Source organism: Abramis brama (genome assembly GCF_963993115.1).
Source record: "Abramis brama genome assembly, chromosome: 3".
Lineage (NCBI taxonomy): Eukaryota > Metazoa > Chordata > Actinopteri > Cypriniformes > Leuciscidae > Abramis > Abramis brama.
Genome location: NC_139965.1, coordinates 4,784,889 through 4,801,509, shown reverse-complemented (window position 1 = coordinate 4,801,509; position 16,621 = coordinate 4,784,889). Strand labels below are relative to the sequence as shown.

At 39.2% G+C, this 16,621-nt stretch overlaps 1 pseudogene across 1 annotated transcript in view; it reads right to left on the bottom strand.

The window, feature by feature from the left end:
* The window catches only part of LOC311079863 (ATP-binding cassette sub-family C member 12-like), a 36,954-nt pseudogene extending 28,399 nt beyond the window's left edge, over nucleotides 1–8,555 (bottom strand). Inside the window, exons 1-13 of the transcript in view lie at nucleotides 8,410–8,555; nucleotides 6,908–7,054; nucleotides 6,519–6,666; nucleotides 5,573–5,809; nucleotides 5,223–5,396; nucleotides 4,975–5,122; nucleotides 4,731–4,879; nucleotides 3,985–4,092; nucleotides 3,436–3,642; nucleotides 3,279–3,350; nucleotides 3,071–3,195; nucleotides 540–612; nucleotides 180–383 (exon numbers count right to left, since the gene is read on the bottom strand). The product of the transcript in view is annotated as an ATP-binding cassette sub-family C member 12-like (transcript). The remainder of the gene's footprint in view (nucleotides 1–179; nucleotides 384–539; nucleotides 613–3,070; nucleotides 3,196–3,278; nucleotides 3,351–3,435; nucleotides 3,643–3,984; nucleotides 4,093–4,730; nucleotides 4,880–4,974; nucleotides 5,123–5,222; nucleotides 5,397–5,572; nucleotides 5,810–6,518; nucleotides 6,667–6,907; nucleotides 7,055–8,409) is intronic.
* Nucleotides 8,556–16,621: the final 8,066 nt, after the last annotated feature.

Here is a 16,621-nt window from a genome sequence, read left to right as displayed (position 1 = left end):
TATTTACTATTAGCTAGAGATGATCGGTTCACATGCCGCTAGAGATCTGTCACGTCACATTTACAAACGCCAAAACGGTATTTATTGTTTGAATGTCATACAAAAATTGACACAATCTGAGACAGAAATCCTGCAAAGCAAATGATTGACATTATGGATTATGTTGTGAGAGAGATTACCTGCAGCTGATGAGTGACCAGAATGACGGATTTGCCCTTCAGCTCTTTCTTGATGCATTCCTCAAAAATGTGCTTCCCAACGTGCGCATCGACAGCAGACAGAGGATCATCCAAAAGGAAAATGTCTCTGTTAGAATACACCGCCCTGGCTAAACTGACTCTCTGCTTCTGCCCACCTGAAAGATTAATACCTCGCTCGCCAATCTTGACACACACACACAAGCAATATTATTATCCCCATACGTTATATGTATTCCTTTCAACTGTACTCCTTAGTATTATAAACATTTAATGGTTAAATAAAATAAAAAACAAATAGTAGTATCCAATCAGAGTGTTGGTGAGTATGTGGAAACGGACCTCTGTCTGGTCCCCATATGGAAGTATTGCCAGATCAGGTTTCAGACAGCAGGCATGAATAACACGGTCATATCTAAAACACAGCAAACACATAACCGCTTTTCTTTGGGATGCAGCAGTTCATCTCAGTACAAAGGATCAATGTTCAACAATTTGACAGATTATAAAGCAGCTGAGACTGTGACCAGAGCCAGAAATTTACCCCATTACAAGCAATTAAAAAACACACCATAAAGCGGTTCACTGTCTTCATGGCTATAAAACAGGATCTGGCAGATTACATGTGTTTGAAAGGTGAGGGGCAGCTTCATAGGAGCATAGTAGGACTGACACTGAGGTTAATTAAAACTTGCCATTTCAAGACGAATGGGTTAGTGGTGTCTAAAGAGTCCTTGCTCACTAAATTCACACTTACCATGGGGAAATAATGTCAAGTTTCATACAAAACTACTCTTTTACACTCTAATATGACATTGATCTGCTTACTATTTAGATAATATTTACATCTATCAGAGAGGCTATTTACGACAGTGCAAGTATTCCACAGCGACTCTAGGGGTCGCTGTTTGACAAAAACACAATTTCTACATAGTGTGCCTTTAATGAATAATCCAGCAAACTCACTCTCCCAACAAAGGCCTGTGAAACTTCCCCCACAACTAACATCACAAATGAAGCTAACACACTGGCAGGACGCGGTGTCTTGTTACAGGACACATTGAGACTGATAAGAGTTTTACGACCCAAAGGAATTTCCAGAGAACCGCGACTCTCACTTAATTCTTGCCGAGGAAGAGAAATAAACCCTGTTAATCCTATATATTCTATATATAACCACTTGAGAAATGTGTAAACATGTATCTAATTTTCCCATCTCATGATTTTCCTTTTATGTGGTTTGGCTTTTGTATTCTTGTAAACTCTATTGGGTTAATGTTTCAGACTTTGCATATTATGGTTAACCACAATCATATGTGTGGCATGTTTGGTATCTATAAAATCCAATCTTCGTTTCCCATTTGTTAATTTACATTACATTTTCCTAACTAACTTTGTGCTACGCATTAGTATTATAAGCATCTTAAAGATTATTGGGTTAAACCTCCAATCAAATTACATATTCAAATGCCCTGCTTGAACAATAGGTCGTAAAAATTCCCCCCCAAAGGGAAATCTTCTCATTGGCTCTGACACTCCTCCATAGGGTGATACTTCTTCACATTTTAAAAACCCAAGATCAGCTCTTAGCTCTTTCTTACTCTTTTCTGGAATCCTGACGTGAAGATGATGCTGAACTAGGAGTTTCTAAGGACCACCAAACTTGTGCCAGGCTGCGGCCTTGTCTTTCCATTCACCAAAGATACTCTGACTACCACTGGTTCTCTCTCATCAAGACCACATTCAGCAAAGATCAACTGGAGCCTCAACAAATTGCATCAGGACAGTTTAATTCAAATGGGCGAGACATGCAAGTATCAAACTTAGTCTCATTATTTGATACATTAAGTATCCTTACCCCTTTTAAGGAAGGGCGTGTTGGAACTAAACTGATGGTTTGCTCAAGGCTGTTGATCTGCTGAATTTCAAACAATGCTATAACTTCTTGCTTTCCTGTATTCTGCTTCAGTTCTCTTTCCCTTGGTAAACTGTATGCATGTATGTGTGTGTATGTTAGAGTAGTTTAAGTGTTCAGACTAGTTAATAAAATCTTGTTCATGTCACACGTAAAGTTGTCCGTGTCTCAAGCTCATAACTGGAGTCACTAATCATTTAGATTGTTGCTACTGCTCTTAGTAGTACTGTAAATTAAGAAAGACATTTCCCATGCCCCGGAAATGTACATTTCTTAGTAATCTCTCAATAATTAATCCTGAGTGTTCACGGGACAAACAGGTAAATTGATTGTAATATTAATTTACGACAGTAAGTTAATTATATTAACTGATCCAAATATTCATAATCAATTATAACCAGTTATTATTGATTATTAATATTTAATATGGCTCATTTGCTACACCTCACTAACTGTGAGATATATTTATTCATCAGCTCAATTTGTGTTACACATGAGATTTGATTTTTAAATCACTATATCTTCATGAAAGTTTTCCTTTTACCTTTTTACGTAGGTCAGGCTGTAGAAGATTTATCAAGATCTATTGTAGCTAAACAAAAATGTCATGTGTAATTTCATTGCTTTAGCACATGACTGTACGTTTTCGTCTTTGTTCAGTTTAGTGCCATTTATCACTCTAAATCATCCACTGTTCTCCATTAAGCTCTCCTCTTTTGGCCAATAAAGATGATAATATGATAGACGTTGTGTTGGCATTTGGCCTCCAGTAAAATGTTATACTGTAACGTCAGATGTTGGTTTAAAAGTAAAACTCTGGCAACCGCAGTGCCCGTTTTTGATTGTACATTTTGGAAATCATTTTACTGTGCAGAAGTGAACTCTCCCGACGCTTTTCAACAGAATGTTCAAAGAATGTGCTTTGACCAGTTTTGTTTTTGGTGTTCTCTAGTTTTACCTGGTTTGGTCAAATGGTTCTTCCATGAGGATATTGTCCCTTACAGTCCCGTGGAATATCCAGGCTTGCTGGGAAACATATGCAAATGTTCCATTAGCTGATACAGACCCACTCACAAGATGCATCTGCAGGAATAAACAATTATACTGTCAGTCACACCTCATCACATCATGTGTCTTGGACGTAGAAAAGACAGGAGGTGCCACACCTGCTCAAGAATACTTGATATCAAAGAGGTTTTTCCACTTCCAACACTGCCACACACTCCAAGCAGACTTCCCTATGATTGAAAAGAGAGAATCATTAGTCTCTTGTAGTGTCAGGACACATATAGTGCCTCACATTATAATATATTCATATCACACCTTTGAAAGAGTGAAGCTGATGCTTCTGATTGAAGGTTGGGAGTGTGACTGGTGTGTGGCGCTTTGACAGGGATCTTGTGGTCTTTCAGTGGTGTTCATGTCATCTGGCAGGCTCCAAGAGAATGAGGCCTTTTCCATGACCAGTGCCAAATCCATATTTTTATTCTGGGTAAGATAACCTTTGGGGTTCTGTACCAACATAAGTTTCTGTAGAGATGCATTATCATTAAATATTCTGTTATTTGCATCGTACCGCAGAGGCAAACCAGGAATTCAATGTAAAAGACGTGACTGACGCATTTTAGAGCATCAAGTTACAGCATGTGTAAAATACAGCACATGAAAATATATTTTCCACACACTTATCTTTATTTATAAATTACACATATGAACAATATTTACATCTATCGCAATATGTCCTAAACCAATGCCTAATTAGAGCAGATATTGGGGCCAAAGGTACAAATTCGTAGAGAAAAGGAGGAACTCTTTAAATGAGAGAAAAGTATCTTTGATTTTGATTGAGAGAAACCCGTGAATGAGTCCAACCTTGAGTCTCGCAAGAGCCACTTTAGCCTCAGCAACAGCTTTAACAGAGAAAGGCAACAAGCCCATAGATATCTTCATGCAGTTAAATACAGAGATGATAGTGTACGCCTGTGGGGAAACAGAAAACTCACCTCTTTCATCAAAGTTTCAAGTACATCAGAGTCATTTGCCAGTTTACGTGATGTAGGGAATTACAACAGTTAAGCCAGTTAGGACAGAACAGTGCTTTGAACAGAATTATTCAAATACAAAATAAAAACAATAAATCGATCAATCAATGTATAAGTAATGAAGTTTTACACATGTACACTACCATTCAAAAATTTTGGGTTAGATTTTTATTGGATTTGAAAGAAGTCACTTATGCTAACAAGGGCTGCATTTAAACAATGATATTGTGAAATATTACTACAAATTAAAATAGCTTTTTTTGTTTTAGTACATTTTCAAATGTAATTTATTGTTGTGATGGCAAAGCGGTTTCAGAAATCATTCTAATGAGCTGATTTGGTGCTCAAGAAACATTTCTTATTATCATCAGTGTTGAAAACCGTTATACTGCTTAATATTTCTGTAGACATTTTTTTTTAGGATTCATTGATGAATAGAAAGTTCCAAAGAAAAGCATTTATTTGAAAAAAGAAAAAAAGTAATAAAAGTTCATTTCTTTTTGATCCCTAACTTTTGAACGGTAGTGTAAACTTATCCATTTTAAAGCAAATTATAAGCCTTTTTTTTGCACTCACAGTAGAAGGTTGAAGAGGCAGATTCAGTGCAATGTGGACAATGAAGGTGAGGACGGTTGCCAGTGTGGGGGCTATCGTTGTTAAGACTCTGTTTAAACTCTGAACATAACCAGCCTTTTGTAATAGCAACTTCTCATTTTTCCTAATATCTATAGCCGAAAAAAAAAAGAAACAAGGAAAGAATGGGTAAGAGAAAACGCAGCATTTCACAGAGTCATGAGTAAAATACGGACGGACGGACAACCTGTGATTGTTTTCTCAAAAGACTCCTCCCACGCATACATCTTAATGAGCTTGATGCAGGTCAGAACCTCATTCATTGTGCGAACACGTCTGTCTGTCACAGATACAGTCCGCCTTCTGAACACACCAATCAGCCTGGCAATTGATAACTATAGCGCGCACATACAAACAGACAGGGAAAATACTAAATATTACCGAGACGGGTGGATCTCGAAGATGTGTTACACAAAACAGAAAAGACCATCACACCTGTATTGGGAGGAACACCAGGTAGACCAAAATTCCAATTAGTGCCGTGTATCCCAGAATAAAGCAGGCATATATGACACATATGATCAGCAGAAAAGGAACAAACAGCAGAAATGTTCCAAACAGGACCGCCTCAAACATCCGATGACCATCACTCGTCAACACGTTTATAGTCTGAAACAAAACACAGAAATAATGCACACAACAATTTATGACAAACACTATTTGTATTATATATAATTTAGGTAATTAAAAAGTGGTTGGAGTACTAGAGTAAATAAATACTAATTACTTAGAGTACCAGTAAAAAGATTCAGCAGACAGTAAAGTGGCAGTGTTCATTGGTTTACCTCTCCTACACTGATGCTGGTGTGATTCCTGAGAGAGATGATCTTCTTGAAAGCAAGCATGTTGAATGCTCCCTTCACTCTCACAGCGGTACGCAAATTCACAGCCCACATGAGTGACACAAAAAATGCCTTGCTGAATTCAGACGCGAACAGAGCCACGCACACGCCAACGCCGTGCAACAGTGTGTGTGTCTCAGGCTGTTCCACGTAGTTCAGGATTTCATACACTAGAACTGACTAGAAGACAAACCAAATGTAAAAATAACATTCAAAACAGACCCATGATGTGAGGCAGGAACAAAAACAGCACTGAATGCAAGTTCAAATTTAATTGGAACTATTTTATTCTACTTGACAATATAAATGATTTAATTAAGGAAATAGCATGCCTTTATAATTTCATGCTTCATATTTTTCTCATGGTTATTTATACATGAAAATACGAAATATTACCGAGAAGGGTAGATCTCGAAGATGTGTTACTATTTTATTCTACTTGACAATATAAATGATTTAATTAAGGAAATAGCATGGTTATTTATACATGAAAATATACAGATGCTACTATATTTTTACAAGTGGGTCCCTCAAAAGGGGATTGACTTTATAAACTAGAAAGCACTTTAAAGCATTAGTTCACCCAAATTTTCCATTCATATCAGTTATTAACCTGGATCCGTATGGATTACTTTTATGATGGGTGGATGTGCTTTTTGGGGCTCAGTTACCATTCACTCCCATTATAAAGCTTGGAAGAGCCATGATATTTTTTGAATATAACTCTGATTGTGTTTGGCTGAAAGAAAAAGAGACACATACACCCAGGATGGCTTGAGGGTGAGTAAATTATGGAATAATTTTCATTTTTGGGTGAACTAACCCTTTAAGGAAAATAAAACAATATGTTTTATTGATTATTCAACTGAATGATACAAATTTTACATACCGGCCCAATAAATACAGCAAAAGTAAATAGGATTGAAGCCAAGAATGACACTATTAATCTTGTCTTCTGAAAACGAATGACCACAGCAGGAAGAGATGCCTTCTCCAGGCCCACACGGGCAACTTCTTCATCCCACAGTCTCTGGAACCTGAACACAACAGAAATCACAACATCTTTTCAATTTTTTGAAGATAGTTGTTTTTTTGCCCACAAATACTGTACATTCTCCAAGACTCATCCTGGATTCAGAAAAACATCCTTAGACCTCAGACAACAAGTTAACGTGTGACCAGTGTTTTTTGGTTCGCCAAGTGCTACACTGCAGCAACTCATTCTGTCGAGACTTCCTGAACTAAGCTAAGATTTAAATGAAAGATTATGAAGAATACCTCTCTCCATTGATGTGGGCTCCATCATGAGGCGAGAGCGAGGGGAAGTCCTCATTTAACCGATTCCTAAAGAGCCTCCACATCATGGGTGTCATCCATGCAAATGTTGTGAAGGAGAAGAAACCAGCGTCATCAACTGGGTGTGAGCTGTGCAAAGTTAGAAAATGTACATTTGACATTACATTATGAATTTATCAGACATATATATTCAGACATGAATAACAGACTTGTTGAGAAAAACAGAAAAAAACTGAGCATTAGCAATCATGAAAACAAAGGATCTTTTGTTTTTTCTCAGATCTCTTGATGAAATGGACAGATCACTTTCATTACTGAAATCAAAAATATATGCTTATAATATGTAAAGACCACCCATTGGCCCAACAGTGTGGACGAAGGTATAATGCGTGTGTGTCTTTTCAGCGCTCCAGTGAAGTTCACTTAATTTATTGGAATTTAGTTTCAATATTTCTTTAGCTCTGCATTTAATCTGACTCCATTCAAATGATAATCAAATTTAGATCGTGTTTCTTATTAGAAAATATTCATAAATATTGATTATGAAGTAATTTAGATCTTTGATTATTCTGAGTATCCCATATTTTCAATTATTCATTCGTGCCTAATGCTCTGTTCATATGCACCTTTAGTTTGACCTATCCTGGACACAGAGCTGCGGTGGCACCAGCCTCCTCATAATCTACTAAAATAATGAGTTCAGAAAACTTCAGAATAAATCAAGATGTAACATTTATTTGTCAGGTAAAAATGTGTCATGCCAATTACACAAGTAAATGATTAAAAGCCAATTCAGAAATAATAAATGCATGACATCACTCGCTCAAATATTACTCCAAGAGTAAGAAATGCATTCCTGACAGAGACACACAGTGGTGTGTGAGTGTGGAAGACACGGACACAGCACTGCATGGGGTTTTCCTGGTTACAGGTTCCCCAAGACTGCTCTGCCACTTCCCCTTATATACCCAGACCAGAACAGAAGGGTTATGCAAATTTGTTTTTGTTTTTTAGAGTTTGTTTTGGGTCAATTCATGTTCCCCAGGGGGTAACACCTGGTTTCGGGGGAGGGGGAGATATCACCCAGAGAGGAGAACAAGATTCTCCTAAGTTCTCAATCTTTCTCATAATACCAATGACTGCAATGAAATTAAGACCATTTTACCAATCGCACTGAGACACTTAAAATGATACCAAACATGAAAAGGAAAAAACAATAGATTCACAAGATACACCATATGTGATATATAGACAATCTCAGTGAACTTTTGGTGACTTGACTCAGGTGGAAAGGAAGGAGGAGGGAGAGGGGGATGCAGAGATAAGGAAGGAGAAAAGTTTGGACAAGACAATGTCCTGTGCTCTTACCTTGTGATCTCCTGTCCAGGGTACATTTTGTTGCTTTATTGCAGGGTGAGTTTTATCTCAGTTTTTGTCTTAGCAGGAAATTCAAGTCTTACAAATATGTTGAGAATCTGTCTTACTGTGAGCCAAAAAGGAACGGAATGAGGGCTTTCAAGCTTTGCTGCTACATGTGCTTCTTAGGGGGAGGTTCTGGTTCCCTGTAATCTAGAACTGGAGGATCTTCAGGAAAGGCACTCGTGACTGAAGATGATGCTGGTGCCCCCATAGCACGGTCTCTTCTTTGTTTCTGCACAATAATATAGATATGGAAAAACAAAGAGATAAATATCATAAAATAAAAGGAACTGTGAGATAATAGAAAATGAGTCATATATCTCATAACAGGACAAATGTTGTGACAGTGTGAGATGGCCATGATGGCCACACAATTCTTATATATTCATCTTTGCATTTGATCAATAAATAAAAAGGACATTACTATATTGGTTTGGTTTAAGATCTGTATTTGTCATTGTACTGAGTCAGTGCACAGGCTAAGTTATTTGGCTTAAGGTTAAAACATTAAAACCAGTTAAAATTCCTCTTTGGCTAAAATGTGATTTATAAAAACATAGCTCAAACTGTTAAAGTTCATTTTGTAATTAAGATGACTTGAAATGTTTAGTACCTGGTGTGTTGTGGGAGTGGACCAGCCGAGTGACAAAGAGATCCAAACAGGAAGTTGATCTGTTTATGGGAATTCTAAAGGAAATGAGACTGTACCAACTTTGATGTCTTAGAGGGGACATAGGGAAACGGGATGTCTTGATCAATGTGATAAAATTCTTTTGCATTAACTAAAATGTATCCATGGCTCTAAATTTAGTTAAATGTATTGTGTTCATTCCAGGGTTTGTGTTGTTATTGTTGTGAAAATTTGTATGGTTTTGTTTCCCCTTTTTTGTTTTCATGGTGCTGGTGAGAATGGTTACTTATTGTACTTATTACTTATTGTTACTTATTACACCTCCTACAATTTCAGTCTAGTGAGAATGGTTGTACTCTGTGAACGGTGGTGCTGAATTTTGTTCTCTGTTAGTTTGAGAGGCTCAAGCCCAATTATGTCCTTTTTGAATACTGGATTTTTCCTGTGATGGAATACAATTTTTTGCATTTTTCCTCTCTAATGAGGCTTGATCACTTTCTATCTTGCATAAGCAAGATTTAATAAACTGTCACAATTGAAGACCTCTTTGCTCCCTGTTTTTGTGGCGGTGGACTCGTTTTTTTCGTTGTGATTTGCTAAGGCTCATGGCAGATCCATCACAGACAGAAGAAAAGTCAAATATGCAGTCAGCATCTCACTTAAGAAACAAACTCCTTTCACATTCTGTTTTTCTGTGGAGGATGACAAGTTTTCAGCAGCATTTTTTCAGCAGTTCCTGTAAGTTATGAATAAGATCTTCACATGAACATGAATCATTAAATATAAAATTTAAAATAAATAAATGAATAAACAAATCAATAAAAATAGTAGCCTTCAGGTTGTAAATGGTAACAATAGTGAGATGTTAATTAATCACATAATTACCTCACTAAGTTTAACAATAGCCGCGTTTCCACCCTTCAAATTTTGCAAATTGAAATTGCGAATTGAAAATACGCCCAATGGAAACACGTCATTTTCGCAAAAAAGTTTTTCCGCTCGCATGAGGAGGTTTTTCAGGCAATTCGCAAAAGAAATATTTAGCAAAACTGCAATGGAAACAGTTTTTGCGCATTTACAGGTCACTTGACGTAGATGACACGTGTGTGTTTGGACAGAATACGAGACAGAGTTCTTTATTAAATTCATAAAAGACAAAATAATTACAGGAATAATGGATTCTAAACCTCAAAAAGCCTCTCACAAGTATAAAGGGTTTTTCCTTACCATTAATGCTTGGAAAACACACATACGTCTCCTTCGATTAATAATAATGGCCAGTGCAGTGACAGACATAAACCTACCAACGTCCATCGATTTTTGGAATTACTTAATTATCGCGAGAGGAAAAAGTTTTAGTCATATAACATTGGTTCATGGAAACGCTGTCATTTCGCAATAGTTTTTTCTCGACATTTAGAAAAAAACGCAAAACTTTTGCGCAAATCTGTAATGGAAACGCACCTACTGATTTAAAGTTACTTCAACACTCTGTATAGTGGGACATAGGCTATGTACTTTTGCTGTGTATAATAATCAGTTAAGTGTTCTCTTTAAAAAGAGGCCAAACTTAAGTCTGTTCTTTAAAGTATTCAATATTTGGTAACACTTTAGAATACCATTCCTTCATTAATGAATAACTACACAGGAACAAATGAGTAATGCATTAGTAACACTCTAGTAACTACTATTAACTAACAAGAAACTCTGATTAACGAATTAATAAGTAATAGTGCACAGTCGAATGTGGTAGTTCACTATTAGCTACTATATACAGGTTCATGATTAATATTAATAATGCACAATGTTTAATATAAGGTAATGGTAATATGACGCAGCGCCTGAAAGTAGGTCTAATAGGTTAGACAAACTTAGTCTCGGTCACGTTGGAAGTTACTGAGCTGGGGACTATTTCAGGTGCTGCGTCATATCATTACGCCTGCTGGACTCATGGTATGGCAGCAAAGTATCTTGATTATTACGCAGGAATGAGAGTATAGTTCCTAGCCATATCAGCCTAGAAAATCGCAACTTTTCATTTTCTGTCGGTCTTAGTACACGATGTAACTACAGAAGAGTCAAGTTTTAAATAGGAAAAATATCGAAACTCTTTGGTCATTTTTTTTGAGAGAGATGCTAATGGTCTTGTCCGATTCAGTGATCTATGCTAAGCTATGCTAAAAGTATTTCAATGTATGCGAAAAGATTAAGTAGCATTTTCAGAAAAAGCCAATAAATTAAGTACAATCAATGTCAAAAATATCAGCATATTATACACATTAGACTTAATTAAAATAGGTCACATTTAAATGAAAAAATACTAGTTAATGTCCTCTGATTTATTAATTTTGACCAATTTGCCCTTTCTTTGTTTTGGAAGTGTAAACAGCTTCAAGTAATGAGTTGCTATTATGTCAATTTCCAACATTTATTAAATCATTGTTATATCCAAACAGTAGCAATGAGCTGGACAGTATAAACACTCAATAACATCTGTATTCATGCATTAAAGTAAGCATGCCCTCAGCTAATAAAGTGCAGGTTAGTGGAACACCTTCACAGTGCCGTTTATCACTGTGTACACACAGTACATAATGTTTAAAATTAAGTCAACAGGCACTTTTGTAACAATTCACAAGCCACACTGTAAAAATAAAAGGTGCCTGAATGAACCTTTTGGGGTTCTTCACTTCGCCACACCGGCGGAACCGTCTGTAGATCCTCTAGGACCCTTTAAAAAGGGTCGGTTCTCTGAGGAACCACACAGGTTTCCTGAGGAACTCAGGACTCTCAGGACACACTCTCACTAGCCGCTTTCCGACCGGAGGAACCTTTTCACAGTTCCTAGAACTATTGGCTAAAGTACCCGGATGTCGGCGTGTTCGCACCGCAGGAACTAGGAACGATTTTAGTTCTAGGAACTCCATTTGGAGGAACTAATTTAGCACTATAGGAACACTATAGGAACTACCCGTGACGTTAGTGTTCGCTGATTGACCGAATGCACGCGGAGCACCAGCACCTGCCATTTTTAAAACGGCTAGAATGTAAACACACAGATTATAGCCTATATATTTACTCCATAAACTAACTATACAAACATGGAAAACAGTGATAGATGGGTCTCTAAACCTTTATGCTGAAGAGAAAATCCAATGCAACTTTGAGGGGACCAAGTCAAACATGATTATGTTTATCTGCCCAGCTAGCAACACTGGACATCAACCACACGGCATAGGCTAATAACCTTTTTTTCATATACTGTCTACTTTCTATAACAGTTCTATCTAATAAGATATTAAACAGTACTGTTAGACAGATCGCTAACTAATAAACACAGAGAATGTGAGCATTGTTTGCTCTGGCGTTCTCAGCGCCGCCAAAATAAAGGTTCGTCGCGCCGTCAAAATAAAAGTCACCGTGCTTGCGTCACTCCCTTACCCCTCCTACCAGTTCCTATGGCCACTTGGCCAGTGCGAACGCAAACAGCAAAACCGAGTTTGGGGGAGAGTAGTTCTTAGAACTGTTTAGAAGTGGACAGTTCCTAAAACTAAGTTCCTGTAACTACTTGGTCGGAAAGCGGCTACTGTGTGGAACCGCTTTGGGTGCCTCCAGGAACCAAAAATTATTATTTTAAATGATTAATTTCATGTTGTTACTATGGTTACCATTATCTTCTATTATAATAAACAAACTGAACCAAATACAAAATAAGAATTGTTTACATATTTTAGATCTCCTGTGTGAACGTGAAATGACCCATGCACAGAAGAGTACTCAACGGTCAACGACGTCACTTGTTGTTTGCGGAAGTAGCTAAACATGGATGTCAACAGTGGAGCTCGTTTAGCGATATTAAAGTTATTTTCCCAACGGAGCCAGCACAATTACAATCTTCTCGTTTTAAGAAGAAAATTAAAAAGAAGGAGGAGAGCAAGTGTGGCAAGGTGGGCTAGATTCCGCCCTGTGATTTGTGTTGAGTGACGGGGGTGACAGCCTATCGGCAGCCACCCCTGGCTTACTTAAGGCGGAGTTCAGGCCACCTGGTATACGTCATCGTCACGGACGTTGTTGTGGGTGCGTGCGCAGTTCCGTGGGAGCCAGGTTACTGTTCAAATCAATGCGACGTTGCTTTTGGGTGCAGGCTGTCCCTATCCGAGCGCGGCTAATGTGTTTGAGCAGATGCAACATCTCTGTACACTTGCGGGTTGCCTATTGTGAACGAGACTGCGTGTGAGTAACTGAATCTTCTGTGGGCCTAGCGATCTACCATTGGTGCATTAAACCACTTGTGAGCGGTTCATCACTGTGGACCGGGGGCAAAATGCTCCATTGACAACGCCGCTAAGACGGCACTGTTTTGTTCTGCTGCCATTTAATATCACTGTGACCATTGTGATTCATTATTTGTTTCCGTTAGTTTATATTGCATCTGCATATGGTGGTAAACGCTGGTGGTATTAGTGTGTGGCTAGTTTCCGAGCTGCCCGTCCATGCATGACGTAGCTACATGTGATGGTATAATTTAGCCCCACTTAATGTATATCACCACCAGCTGTTTGGTCATCCTTGAGCTCTTCGCCCTGTGCGTTCCTCAAAGACTGTGAAGGGAGCAACATTTTCTCTTTTTTTGTAATTTCTTGTTTTTGTAATCCTGGATTCGATTCTTTTGTGATTTAATGTTTAATTGTATTTTTTTTGTGGTTCATTTTACTCTTGTTCATAGCCTTTGGCGGTTGTAACGTGGCCATATTGTGAACCTTTTAGGTCGCCATCAGCCAGGTTAACTATTGTGCTCCGTAATTTGCAGAGTTTTGATTTTGTTGAAGTTGGTTTATTATAATTTTATACGTTTGCAGCCAACTGTGAAAGTATATTATATTGTTTTTTTGTTTCTTTCAGGAGCTGAAGGCCCGCCCCGTGCAGGGAAGCTAGCTGTCTGTCCTCTTTTGGTGGTGGTTCCTTCACAGAGTGTTTTGCCGTTGGCACCTGTGTGTCTTTCACCTAGTGAGTGTGAGTGTTGTGTGGAGTGGAATTGGATGAGTGGTGTGATTTCAGGACACTCACTGTCCAGCTAGCTCCCTGCTGGCAAGCCTCAGCCCAAAAGTGTTTTTGTGTTCTTTATTGTTTTTTTCTTTATTTCTGGTCTGGTGCACACTTAACAGTGCAAAACTTTTGTCCACCTCAAAGTTTTTATATATTAAATTATTGTTGATAAAATAAAAAAAGTATTTTTGTATTCTGATCCACGTCTCTTGTCATCTGTGGTCACGAACCAGCGTGTCTTGTATAAATTTCTCCGTTTAGTGAAACGGGGTGGCGTAGTCTGCTCTCCATTTAGTTATACTTTTCCTCATAAGTGTAACTGTAATTTACCCGATCCATCACCTCGCCACATTCTGGCGTATAGTCGGCAGGGTTTCCACTTTGAGACAGAGACGTGGGTTAATTGTACAATTGTTTGTTGTTGTTTGTTTTTTTGTTTGTCTGTTCTTTTTCTCTTTTTTTGTTTTTGTATTATAGGATTGATTTTTTTTTCTTGGAGTGGCAGCAGAACAGCAGTGCACGTCTTGTGTATTAATTCTAGCCCTTATTGTGGGCTTATTCTTCTTTCATTGGTAAGTGACTTTGTAGTTAAAATATGGAAGAGGAATTACAACAATTGAGGGAAATGATTGATCAGCTTAAAGTAGACAACGAGAGGTTGCGTCAGGAGCGTGTTCCTGTGCCTCCAGGTCCTGTTGATGCACCACCTTCTTTACCTGGGCCTTCTGTTCCTTTGCAACACGGTAATGTTGATGTCACCCGACCAGAACGATTTGTTTTTGTACCACGAGACAGAAAGTGTCCAAAATTTAATGGCAGGGTTGGCATTGGCATTGAAGAGTGGGTTGAGGAGGCCCAGGCTTGTATGCGCGTTCGTCACCTTTCTGAAACCGATAAGGCGTTTTATTTGTTTGACCACTTAGAAGGGGAGGCAAGGGAAGAGATTAAGTACCGCCCAGAGGTGGAGCGTAAGGACCCAGGGAGGATTATTTCAGCTTTGCGAGAATTGTATGGTTGCTCACAGTCATATGTTTCATTGCAGGAGGCCTTTTTCTCGAGAAAGCAACAGGAAGGGGAGAGCTTGTTGGAGTTCTCCCTTGTCCTGATGGGTCTCCTTGAGCAAGTGAAACAACAGTCTCCTCACGGTATGCCAAATTCACATATTTTACTGCGAGACCAATTTGTCGAACATGTTTTTGATAGCGCCCTCCGTCGCGAATTAAAACAGTTGATACGTCAGCAACCTACGTTAACTTTGTTGGAGATTCGTAGCGAAGCCCTTAGATGGGAGAGGGAGGGTATGCCAGGAAGCACAAGGGCCCGAAGTCACTCTGTTCCCTCTGCTCATGGGATCCAATATGGGGTGCAAGGGAATCCTTTTGTTGGCATCCGTAGTTCACCGGGGAGTTCGGAGATGGCTGAATTGAGGGATATGCTTAAAAGCCAACAAGAGCAGTTAACTAAACTTACACAAAGTTTTGCCCGGTTGCAGAACCCCCAGTCACGGAGTCAACCTCCCCGACAGGGACCTGTAATATGTAGAAGGTGTCAAAAACCTGGTCATTATGCTAGGGATTGTGACGGGGAACGTGCTCCTTCTCGCGCTCAATTTCCCTCACGCTCAGTCGCGTCAGTAGCTGGAAGAGGACAGCCTGGCCCATCTGCAACGTCGGAAAACTAGTTCCCACCGTGATTCAGGGCCATAACACGGATGGGGAATTAACTGGCTCAAAAGTTTTAAATATGTCGCATTTAATGTCATCCTGCCCGCATCTTGACGTATTGATTGGCGGAGTTCGAGTGCCCTGTCTGGTGGATACTGGCTCCATGGTAACTACGATCACTGAGAGTTGTTTTCAGAAACATTTTGAACCATGGGGTCAGGATCGACTTAAATCGTGCCAGTGGTTACAGCTTCGAGCTGCTAATGGTCTTTCGATTCCCTATATTGGTTATGTGGAATTGGACATAGAATTGTGCGGCCAGTTAATTTCGGGATGTGGCGTGCTTGTTGTACGGGACCCTCCTGGTGGCTTGTGCACTCGGGTCCCAGGCGTTCTGGGAATGAATGTGCTCAGCCGATGCTACCAGGAGCTTTTTGGACAACATGGCCCGGCCCTTTTCGAATTGCCTCCGACCATTGAGGTTCCAAATTCTGTTCTACAAGTGCTGCAACATTGTCGTCTAGTTGACAACCAGCCTCCTGAGGTAAGTTCAGGAAGGGTCAGAGTGCGAGGGAGGAGACCATGGCGTATCCCAGGCGGCATGATGAAGTTTGTGGCAGCTACTTGTTCTGAGCAATATGTCAATAACACTGTTCTTTTTGAGCCTCCAGAGTCTGGGTTACCAGCTGGTTTGTTGGCTTCCCCTGCATTAGTGCAGGTTACGCGAGGTACTGTTTATTTACCCGTGGTAAATGTGGGAACCATCGACGTGTTGCTCTATGCTAACACTGTCCTTGGTACACTAAATAATGTTTGTGTGGTTAGCTTGCCATCAGGAATTAGTGAGGTCAGGTCTGTAGCGGCAATGGTGGGTTCTATAGTCCCTGAAGCGAGCCCTCTTGTTCAGGAACAAATTGAAGCACTTGATCTGTCTGT